Below are 12,450 nucleotides of genomic sequence, written 5' to 3'. Positions count from 1 at the left end.
ACAGGGAGGAGACAGAAGGAGGGCAGCCTCAGAACTTCCACTTAACCTCCCCCACTGTAATAGTACTTACTCTGTATGTTAAAGTTCACATCGGGATATATTCCGACTTTCAAATATGTACTTTTAAACATAGATGCCTATTATATACTCAGTGCTGTGGACTGAATTGTGTCTTCCCAAAATTCATATGTTGAAGTCCTAAACTCTAGTGTGACTCTATTTGAAGATAGAGTTGTTAAGAGGTAATTAGGGTTAAATGCGGTCATAGGGATGGATCCCTAATATTATAAGATTGGTAGCCTTTAATAAGAGGAAGAAAGAGTGATCTCTCGCTTTTTCTCTCTGCACAACACACCAAGGAAAGGCCATGTGAGGACTTAACAATAGATGGTTGTCTACAAGCCAGGAAGAGAGATCTCACCAGAAACCAAATTTACTGTCACCTTGGTCTTGGACTTCCCGGCCTCCAGAACTGTGAGAAATAGATTTATGTTGTCTAAGTCACCCAGTATTTTGTTAGAGCGGCTCTAGAAGACACTCAGGAATAGAAGAGATGACCATAGATTGGGACCATGGACCCAATGGACCTAATGCCACTTGGTCCCTATTACTTCAGTCCTATTAGGCCTATTGATATTAAACAGGTTGGCTCTGTGATCCCCTCTGCTACCACCCGCCCTGGCTTTCAGAAGAGATCCAGCAGAGAATATTGTAGTGGTACAGGTACCCCTTCCACTAGGACTTTGTTGATAGTACGGTCTCAGAACACATGAAATGATGGTTCCAAAGGGCAACAGCTGTGGTGGTTAGTTACCTATTTTCCTGCAGCATGTTCTCCTGAAGGATTTCTGAGTGGCACACATCCATGGCCATCAGACCTCCCAAATAAACTACTCAAACCTAGTTCCTTCTCTTCAGGTCTGCTTTCACAGGAAAGCAAAATAAGAGAGCATTCCTTCCTTTTCCTTATTTTCTCAGTGAATGTATATAAAAATGGTATAATTTGTGAACATACGGAGAAATTTTGAGGAACAATTGTCCTCTAGTATTTTCTTGGTAGGAAAGTTTAAATAATTTCATTGTTTTATATGAGGATATATAATTTATTCAAGAAAACTGATATTGTTAAAAACTTAACTGATTTCTCATTTTTGGGTCTTACAAATATGTTTCTTTCAATATGACTTTTTGCATACTTTGGGTTATAACGTTGAATATGTTTCTAGAAGTGGATTTACTAAGTGATAGGATATATCTTATTTTTTTGATATATATTACCTTCTGCTCCATAAAGCTTTATCAAATTATCCTTTTACATAAATATAACCTTATCATACAATATAGGAGATAGAGGTGAGTGCAGAGAGCAGGTAAGTCAGAAAGAACAGATAGTTTCCTCCTGCTCAACTAGTGCCCTATGCTGTGAAAGACCCACAGTCAGGCATTTCTACATAGGTCATGTTATAAACATCATATTATAAACATCCCAAGCCCACCTCTGTTGAAGCAAACCAATATAGTTTCATTTCTTTAATGATTATAAGACTATTCTTATTTTTAAATGTATCTTTTAGAATTGTTTTTGGTAACTTATTTTATCTTGGAATGTGTATACTTTTTGGCTATGTTGTAAGTATTTTTGGCATAGAGATTTTTATAATATTTGAATTATTGGCACCATTAATCTCACTTTTTACTGCTAATAGAATTTCTCTTGCCACCTAACTTTTCTTCTTGGTCCATATCAGCAGACATTTGTCTATTTTATTTGCCATTTTAAAGAACCAAGTTTTACCATTACAGATCCTCTCCAATGTATCTTTCTATTTCATTAATTTTTGCTCCTATATTTTTCTTGCTCCTTCTAATTTCTTGGTATATTTTGCTTTTTAAATTTATTCTGTAATTTTTAAATTAGATAATATGCTTATGAATTTTTAGACTTTTTTTCTTTTTTAAAATAAGCATTTAAGAAAAGTAATTTTACTTGTAACTGTTATTTTAATATTCATTTATAAGTATTTTTAAATTACGCATATAATGGTTAATATGTCAACTTGAATGGGCCATAGGGTACCCAGATATTTGGTGAAACATTATTCTGGATGTATCTATAAGATTGATCCTAGATGAAATTAATATTTAATTTGATAGACTGAGAAAGGGAGATTGTCTTCCCCAGTGATGATGAGCTTCATACAACCTATTGAAGGCCTGAATAGAACAAAGGGCTGACAAAGAGAGAATTTGCTCTCTCTACCTGATGATCTTTAAACTGACACATCAGTCTCATACCTTCAAAATCAGACTGGAATTTAGACAATCAACTCTCCTGATTTGTAGGCCTTTGGACTGTAGATCATGGGATATCTTATGCTACATAATTGCCTGAGACAATTTCTTATATTAAACAATATATATTCTGTTATTAAACTATATATATGTGTGTGTGTGTGTGTATACATATATATGCTGTGTGTATGTGTGCTGAAATGATTCTAAAGGAACAGAATTTTAAGAATTAGTTTTCTGATTATATATTAGCTAATTAGAATTTAAATAAAATCTTGAAAAAAAAAAAGAATTAGTTTTCTGAATTGGTTCTAAGGTCTTGGGAATTAACTCTCCAGTCTGATTATATTTAAAGAAGTTAACGACTATTTTCAGTGGTAAGGAGAGCACTAATAGCTCATGGCATGATCTGGCACTACAGATATGAAAAATATCACCATTGGATAATCCTAATCAATCACTTATAAGACACAAGATCTGGGATGATGACTGTATATTTTCAAATATTTTTGGAAAATAACAATTTGATGAGATTGCTTCATTGCTCCCCCTGCCTTTGGATAGTGGCAAAAGAAAAGGATAAGCTCAAGGATTCTCATTCCCATCTCAAGTGCCACATACATGACTGAAGACTTCTATGTGTGACCCGAAGGAGACACTTATCTCTTGTAGCTGGAAGACTGAGACTGCTAAAATGAAATTCAGACTCCATCCTGTGACTGGCTGAATTAGAGCACAACATGAACTTCCAATTTGCAGAGTGTCAACTTTTAACAGCATTGATTGAGAAAGAATGGGATCCTCTAAATTGAGATGAGCACAACTGGGGAGATGTTGATAAAAATGGGACATTGAGACCCTATATTCTTTTTTTCTTTCTTTCTTTTCTTTTTCTTTCTTTCTTTTTTTTTTTTTTAGAAGCTAAAGTACCTGAATATACACTAGTAATACTTATTCTGTTTATTTTATTATTAATTTTAAGATAATCAATATATGTAAGTTTTTTTGCTTGTTTATTTCAAGAGACCCTTAGATAAATCTTCTTTGCTAAATGCCTCCCCAATCTCAGTAGAAGCAGCCTTCCCACCCTCAATGGTATCAGACATTAGGTGATGGATTACCTGCAGTGCTGGAGGAAACTGTAATGGCCTCCTTTGAGGCAGTTGTCATGTAAGACCATGTCCATGCCTCTTAGGCCCCAACCCCAGCACCATTGTTTGCTTTTAGATCTGAACTAGACTTAAACCTTAGCAGGCCTCTGAAGATCAGGTATAAAGCATGACCCATGAGGAGGTGTGCTACACTCTAAAAGATCTACTCACATTTTCTAATATATACAGACAGAATTCTGGTGAACATGTATGAGAATGGCTACTAAGAGTGTGATAATGATAGAAGGAACATAAAGTTGAATTAGGCCAAATTTATTGATATGTACTCACTAAGGAGAGAGTCTGTGTTTATGTTGCAGATCAGAAAGTTGGGAAGGTATCTAAAAATTAGTTTGGTCGGCTAAAACATAGATCAAAAGATTGCCCATGGTGAATAAATTGGAAATTCTGGACCTGCTTTGGTTTAATGTAGGGGAAGGAATTCAAAGGCTTGTGAGGAGAATGTTAGAATGGATTTGTTGTTTGAGACTTACTCACCCACACTGCAAGGGTACAGGAGACATATCTTTCACCAGTAGGGTGAGAAATAAATAAGAGGGGAGGCTCAGCATCCCTGAAGAGCTTCGCAATCACTCTTCTCTGTGGGATCTCCAGTCACTATAATGGTGAACATATCTAATGTGAGTAATTGGAGCCCAAGTTGGGAAGGGGTAAGGAGCAGCCTTCAAATACCAAAAGCAATGTGGATGTGGTTATTGTAATGGACAACAACAACATCGAAGCAACAGTCAAAAGAGTCTGACTAATGCAGACCCATGGTGTTGGCTAGTTAATCATATTATTCCCAGAAGTCAAATTGATAGAAATATTACTAAATTATCACTCAATCTGTACAAGTATGAAAATTCTCTTATTTTGGACCCCACTCAAAAGTAGCAGATTTTCAAGTCACTCAGTAAATGTGCTGGAAAAACAGTTAAATAGGGAATACATTACTTCTAAAATCAGAAGCCTGTTTCCTGTCTCTTTTTGATTACAGAAGAGGACAGAAGCAACAACTTACCCTTCCTCTTAGAAGGGATGCCTCAACATTTCCCATACCACTAGACCCCCAGGAATTTCATTAAGGCAGATGGCCTCTGAATTTTTGTCAGATTTATTTCCCACCCTCTAACATTGCAAATGTCTTACCAATAAGTCTAGAGAAGTTGATACTTCTTGCTCACTAGGTCCAAAAAGCACAATGTCATCAATGTAGTTTATCAGTGATATCTTGTGGAAGAGGAAGGCAATCAAGATTCCTAAGAACTAAATTATGCCTTGGAGCTGGACAGTTAATATGCCTGTGCAGCAGGATAGTGAAGGTCTATTTTTGCTGGCCTTGCCAAATATTTCAGGTGCTCTTTACTAACAGACAATATGAAAAAATTATTTGCCACATCAATAGCTGCATATAAGGTACCAAGGGAAGTGTTCATTTGCTCAAGCAATGAAACCACTTCTAGTACAGCAGGTATAATTGGAGTCCCCACCTAGTTAAGCTTATGATAATCCACTGTCCTTGTTCAAGATCCATCTGCCTTCTGCACAGGCCAAACAGGTGAGTTGAATGGGGATGTGGTAGGAATTACTACCCCCACATCCTTCAAGTTTTTGATGGCAGAACTAAACTTAAAAACTCCTCCAGGAATATCCTATTATTTTTGGTTTACTATTTTCCTAGGTGGATGTAGTTCTAGTTGCTTCTATTTGGCCTTTCCACCATAGTAGCCTTCACTGCACAGATCAGGTAAGCATTATAGGAATCGTGCATGCTGCAGAGAATATCTTTCCAAATATATATTCCAGTATAGGACAAATACCACAGAATGGGTTCAGGACACACTGGTTGCACACTGAGATGAACATGAGATAAAACTCCATTGACTACCTGACCTCCATAAGCCCCTAGTCTCACTGGTGGACCATGGTGAAGTTTTGGGTCTCTTGGAATTAGTATCAGTTCAGAGACAGTGTTGAGTTGTCCCTGAAAGGTCTGATTATTTTATTTTCCCAATGTACTCTTGCCCCAGTAAAAATAAAAGGCTGTAGGTCCCTTTGGGGAAGGCTAGAAGAAAGATTAACAGTATACATTTTTGAAAGTGTACCAGGGACCTTCTTTAAAGGAACCAGAATTTCTCTTTATTCAGGAGGTTCTAGGTCTATAAACTAGCTCAGATCTGGGAATTGATTGAGGGACCATGATTCTTTGTTTTTATGATTCAGATTCTACTTTACTCATGTAACCTAGAACTTTTCTGCTTATATACATCAAGAGAGGGTTCTACAGGGGCACCTGGGTGGCTCAGTCGTTAAGCGTCTGCCTTCAGCTCAGGTCATGATCCCGCGGTCCTGGGATCGAGCCCCGCATCGGGCTCTCTGCTCCGCGGGAAGCCTGCTTCTCCCTCTCGCACTCCCCCTGCTTGTGTTCCCTCTCTCGCTGTGTCTCTCTCTCTCTGTCAAATAAATAAATAAAATCTTAAAAAAAAAAAAAAAGAGAAGGTTCTACAATAGGTACAAACTGCTGTGCAAGTTTATCTACCCCTTGGCTCTATGATCTAGGTTATCCAAATGCACCTGAAGTATCAGTGGCAGATAGGGAGGCTGTTTGGAGCCTTGGGCAGGACCCTAAAGGGAATCACAACCCACTCCCTTCAGATTTTGGAGCAAAGTTTTCCATCTTCCACATTAACAACTTTTCCTTTTGATAAACAGTCTCTGGCCTGCTACTGAGCCTTAGTAGAAACTAAACATTTAACCATGGGCCACCAAGTTACCATGTGGCCCGAGTTGCCCATCATAAACCAGGTATTATCTGAACTACCAAGCCAAAGAGTTGATGGAGCACAGCAGGACATCATCAAATGGAAGTGGTACATATTCAATCAGGCCTGCGCAAGCCCTGAAGGTACGAGTAAGTTACATGAAGAAGTGGCCCAAATACCCATGTTCCAAATGTATGAGCATTCTTATTAATAATCTATTTTATTGACTTCAAATTTATTTCATTGTGGTAAAGTACATGATAGACATGTTACCATTTAAAAAAAATAATATACCCTGATATATAATCAACATTTCATATATGCTTGAGAAAAATAACTAATCTCTAATTTTACAATGATAGATAAATATATATTAGTCTAGGAATCAAGTTTGTTAATTGCATTTTTCAAATTAATTACATATTAATAAGCTTTTCTTCTATATGATGCCTGATGAATTGTAACTTTTATCACAATATAAGGACTTTCTATACCTGATAATGTGTTTGTCATAAGATCCTTCTCTCTGATATAATTCAAGCTATGTAATATTTATTTTATTCAGCAACTTCCTGGTATTTTTAAATCCTGTTACATATTTCCATGTATTTATATCTTTATTTTTTTCTATTAAGAGTATATTGTTATATTTCTGAAATCCATTCTGACACCTTCTTTTAAACAGTGTATTTACATTTTAAATGGTTGTGCACACACTGGGATTTCACTTTAGCTTTTTATATTTTGGAATTTTTTTTAAATTTTACTTAATTAACATACAGTGCAATCTTAGTTTCTGGAGTAGAATTCAGTGATTCATCACCTACATACAAAAGCCTGTGTTCATCATAACAAGTGTCCTCCTTAATACCCATCTAGCCCATCTGCCATCCACCTCCCTCCATCAACCCTCAGTTTGTTCTCTATAGTTAAGAGTCTCTTATGGCTTGATTACTTCTCTCCTATTTTTCTTTTCATTTTGGAATTTTTTTATCCTACATTTATTTATCTTGCATATTTTTTCCTTTCTTGCCTTTAGAAGTAGCTATACTTGTGGTAAACATAGCATAATGTATAAACATGAAAAACGTCAATTCACTAAGTTGTACACCCCAAATTAATGTCATATTGTGTGTCAACTATACGCAAGCAAAAAAGGAAAAAATAATAATAATAAAAAAATTTAAACAACAAGACATGAAAGCAACCTAAGTGTCCATAAACAGACAAATGTATAAAGAAGATGTGGTGTGTACACACACACACACACACGAATATTACACAGCCATAAAAAGGATGAAATTGTGCCATTTGAGATAACATGGATGGATCTAGAGGGTATTATGCTAAGTGAAATACTGAGAAAGACAAATACCATATGATTTCACTCATAAATAAAAGCTGAGAAAGACAAATACCATATGATTTCACTCATAAATAAAAGCTAAAAATAGCAAACAAAAAGCAGAATCAAAACTATAAATACAGAGAACAAAATGATGGTTCCAGAGGGGAGATGGATGGGGGTTGGGCAATGGGTGAAGAGGAGAGGGGGATACAGGCTTCCAGTTATGGGAATGAATAAAAAGCAGAGCATAAGGAATGTAGTCAATGATATTATAACAGTGATGTAATAGGACAGATGACAGTTATACTTATGGTGAACACAGCATAATGTGTAAACTTGTTAAATCACTGAGTTGTACATCTGAAACTAACGTAACATCCTATGTCAACTACCTCAAATAAAAAGGAAAATAAATAAATAAATAAAATAGATTTTTTTAAATACTGTTTTTGTTTTCTTATTAAATTTTCCCCATTACCCTTGTACAAGCTGTATAGTCCTTCTCCTTTATCTGGCTCTCCTTAAAATTTTACCGAGCATAATATACTGTATACAATCTAAATTTAATGCTTCTCTCCCAAATAAAGTAAGTACTTTAGTAAATGTACAATCTATTAAAATACACTGCTGACTTAAATCTTTTTCTAGGATTTTAATACTGTCATTTTTGGTATCATAAATGAAACTTCAAAGAAAAAAAACAAACATTTTGTTTATTTTTATTTTTACCAGTGTCTGTTTACCATTCTTTCTTGCATTTCACACTTCCTTACTAAGTCCATGGGTACATTTTATTTCTCATGATGGATTTCCTTTAAAGATTCTTTAGTATGAATATGAGCTTGCAAGTGGTAAACTCCATTTTTGTGTACTTAAGAGTTTTCTTTATTTGACTTTGTTTTTAAAAGATGTATTTTCTAGATTCAAAAATTTTTATTAGCAATAATGATCTCTCAGCATTTTACTCCAAAATATAAAACCATGACTTCAGGTTTTAGTTGCTGAGAAATCTGGCATTAGTTTTTTTTGTTTTCATTTTTTTAAGATTTTTTTTTAAGATTTTATTTATTTGACAGAGAGAGAGACAGCGAGAGAGGGAACACAAGCAGGGGGAGTGGGAGAGGGAGAAGCAGGGTCCTGGCCGAGCAGGGAGCCCGACGCGGGGCTCCATCCCAGGACCCTGGGACCATGACCTGAGCGGAAGGCAGACGCTTAACGACTGAGCCACCCAGGCGCCTCAATCTGGCATTAGTTTAATTGTTGTTCCTGTCTATGTGATCCTACACAAATCTCTGGCTACCTTTAAAACACCTTCTTTGTGTCTGGTGTTTCTCAGTGTTCTTATAATGCCTTTAGATGGGCACATCTTTGTATTTATCCTGTGCATGTTTAAACTGTGCTTCATATACCTGTGGAATTTTATGTATCTTCAGGAAAAATTTCAATCATTCCATTTTCAAATATTTTATTTCCACTCATCTCTCCATTCTCGTCTTTTAGAAATTTGATTACACATATATGATAAACCTTCCCATTGTATCCTTCATATCTTTGAAGTTCTCTCGTATGTTTGTTTTGTTTTGTTTTGTTTTGTTTTGTTTTTTCCTTTTCTATCTAGTAACTATCTGGAGCCACTTTAGCACGCTTTAAAGGGTTCTGGTCTAAGTTGAGGGTCACTAGTTCTACCCTGGACTTTGCTGCTGGACAAAAATCTTGTCTGCTGACTGTGGTACTGGTACTGATACAGATTCTGATACTGATACTGGGGATTGCCCTTAGGGTGACCCCACCTTTAACATGGGCTTTCTTCTATCAGTTTCAAGTCTCAGCCCACAGTCTCTTCCTCCTTACCTTCTGTTTTTAGGAGGTCCTTCCAGAGCCAAACGAAGACTGCAATACTTCATTTTATGCTTAATATTTCCATTTTTGTTTAATTTTTAACCAACTTAGTGGAGATATAAAGTACATACCACACTATTCAGCTACTTTCAGTGTTCACTTTATAAATTTGGACAAATGTTGTTAATTTTGTAAGCATCACAATAATCAAAATTTAGAACATTTCCATCATCTCCTTTATAAGCCAATCCCTCTTCCTTGCTCAATAGCCTATAGAAACCGATGTTGTGCTTCTTGTTACTATAGTTTTTAGATGTTTCTCTTTTGTAAAACTGCATGCCACTCACCAGAGGATCTAATTCTACCTGGGATTGTACTCTGTCTTGCTTTCTAAAAAGATTATTTTTATTGCCTCTTTTGTTTTCAATATTGCTAAAGACAATTACCTCTGGATATATCCATTCTACTTATTTTTAGCTTAGAGGGAGGGACAAAATGAATGAGATCCAAAATTTATTTCCTGCCTCGGGTAGTATAGAAAGTGATAAGAAAAGAATGTTTGCTCTTTACCCCATCGGTTTTTACTACACTCTGCAGCAATATGTGTGTGTGTGTGTGTGTGTGTATTCTTAAGTCATTTTTTTAGGATTTCTCTCACCTACCTTTAATTTTTGTAGTCTTTACACGTAAAACAGAGGAAAGATCTAAAATCTGCATAAAATCAAATTAGAGAGACTTGTAAAATGTCTCTCAGTGATCACTGCTTTCAACAAGATTAGAATATGAAGTTGGCACCTTCTTTCCCTAACTGCTTGCAGTGTGTTTTCCTGCGATACGATGTTCGTTTGTTTGTTTGCCTTTTTTATTCTTATTAACATTAGTTTCTATGAGGGGGGAACTTAGAAGTCTAGCTTGACTCCTTAGTACTGCCCCAAATTTTAATTCAGTACTTTTGAAACCACATATATTGAAGTAGAAGGAGTTTTGTGATCTCCAGGAAATTGTGTGTTTTTTAAAAATGGCATTGAGGTTCTTTAAAATAATTTTGGATCAAAACTATTTAGTTTTGTAATTTTTTAGATATTATTAAAACACCCACTCAGTAATCCAAAATAAAAAATATACAGAGACACTTCAAATGCTTTGTCTTCATGTTAGTCTCTATTGGTCTATAGGTCTGTCCCCATGTTTTGTTGTAATTTCTTTAAAACATGTATTCTTTGCAGCGCCAGGGCTTATTAAGGTACATGACCCTTAGTATAAGTTTAATAAAGGATTTTTTATTGAATGAATGGAATATCCTGATTTAAAAGAAAGTTACATCTACAATATTTCACATATTTTGAAATTATAGCCATATGCATAAAAGATAAATGCAACTGTTAAATAAAGACTAGAATTTAAACTGTACATAATAGAAATATCAATTCTTTGGAATTCGTGTTACAACTCTGACAAGGAAACTAGCTGTTTAATTGATGCCAGAAAAGCTCATTATGCCAGGAAATATCACACAGAATCCAACCATCAAACAACAGATCAAACCAAACTAGGAAAAAGACAGAAGCAATAGGACAGACATTATATAACCACGTGAGTAAGATTTTTCTGAGTGTCCCACTGAGAATAAATGGATACTTAATAATAGATCCTCAGACTTATGCAATATTCCTAGATGCTTCAGGTATATTTAATTTGATTAACCCACTTGATGAAATATTCCCAATTGAATATGTTGCAGCAGAAGGCCCTCATATTGGTATGGCCTTAATGGATGATGCTTAAGGAATGACTGCTGGCTAATAATCAAAATGAGTTTTCTCTTCTTTTTATAGGTCTAGAGCCAGACTCCATGTGAGTGAAAATGATGAGTTCGACCTCCACACCTGACTTACGGAACCCTCTATGTGCCTGTCATCAGCTTTTTTTTAAAATTATTTTTATTTATTTATTTATTTTTATTTTTTTATATTTATTTTTATTTTTATTATTATTATTTTTTTATTTCTGGATGACTCGATGGATTCTACTCCCAGAGGAACCTTCAAAGGTATGTGTTGAAAAGTCACCATCATTTCGGAGCCTCTATCAGCCTGGGTTCCTGAATCCTAACGTGATAAAAGCCCTCTCCTTTCCTTTCCCCCAGGACATGAAGAAAAATACATGTGCTGGTTTTGTGCCAGTATGCACTGGGCCCTGTTTGTTACCCCAGGCTACCTTAACTAATACTATTTCTGACCCTAGCGGTATCAGCCAAAGCTTGGAATTGCAGTCTTATTATTAAAAAAAAAAAAAAAATCTGAATTAAACCTATTCCTGTTTGGGCATAATCCATACAAAAAAGCTATCTTCCTGGCCTCCTATTATATATTAAAAATAATAACATAAATATCTATACATTTAAACATTCCTTAGAGCCATTATTCCAATACAGATAAATATAATATCTCAAAAATATAGAGAAGGAGCAGTAGAGATAAAGATTTTTGTCCTTTTTGCTTTATACTCTAAGAATAAACTAGCATTTTATGTCATTACTTCTTCCACAAGTGAATTGACATTTATATTGGAATATGCTGCATAAAATTTTTAAGAAGTCTAACACACAGCTGCTGTGTCCATGTTCTCTCAACATTTGCTGTACACATAGTATATTTTCTCCAATATTAAAACTTATCACAGAATTTAAATAAATTGATGAATTGGTTAAGTTCTCAGGCAAACCATTTTTGTTCCAGCTGAGGGATAAAAAGCTGTTTCTTTGTAGTACTTTCCAAATCCTTATATAATAAAAATGTGTCAAAAAACTCAGAGAGGAGAAAGTCGAGAATGTAATAATAGGCATTGTCACTAAACAGTTTTGATACATCAATGTAACTGTGCTCCCTGTGGGGCAACAACAAGACATTGTGTCATTATTAAGGTCTTATGGATATGGTCATTAGAGGCAGCTGAGGACTCATGTTCTGTGGAGAAGTGCTGTCCAAGGTGTTCTCAGCAGTTTTCATCTCATTTTTTAAAGAAGGCCATGCAAAATGACATGTGTACACTTTGA

Source organism: Phoca vitulina, unplaced genomic scaffold (genome assembly GCF_004348235.1).
Source record: "Phoca vitulina isolate PV1807 unplaced genomic scaffold, GSC_HSeal_1.0 scaffold14, whole genome shotgun sequence".
In the NCBI taxonomy this organism is placed as follows: domain Eukaryota; kingdom Metazoa; phylum Chordata; class Mammalia; order Carnivora; family Phocidae; genus Phoca; species Phoca vitulina.
Note: the sequence above shows the minus strand (reverse complement) of the source record.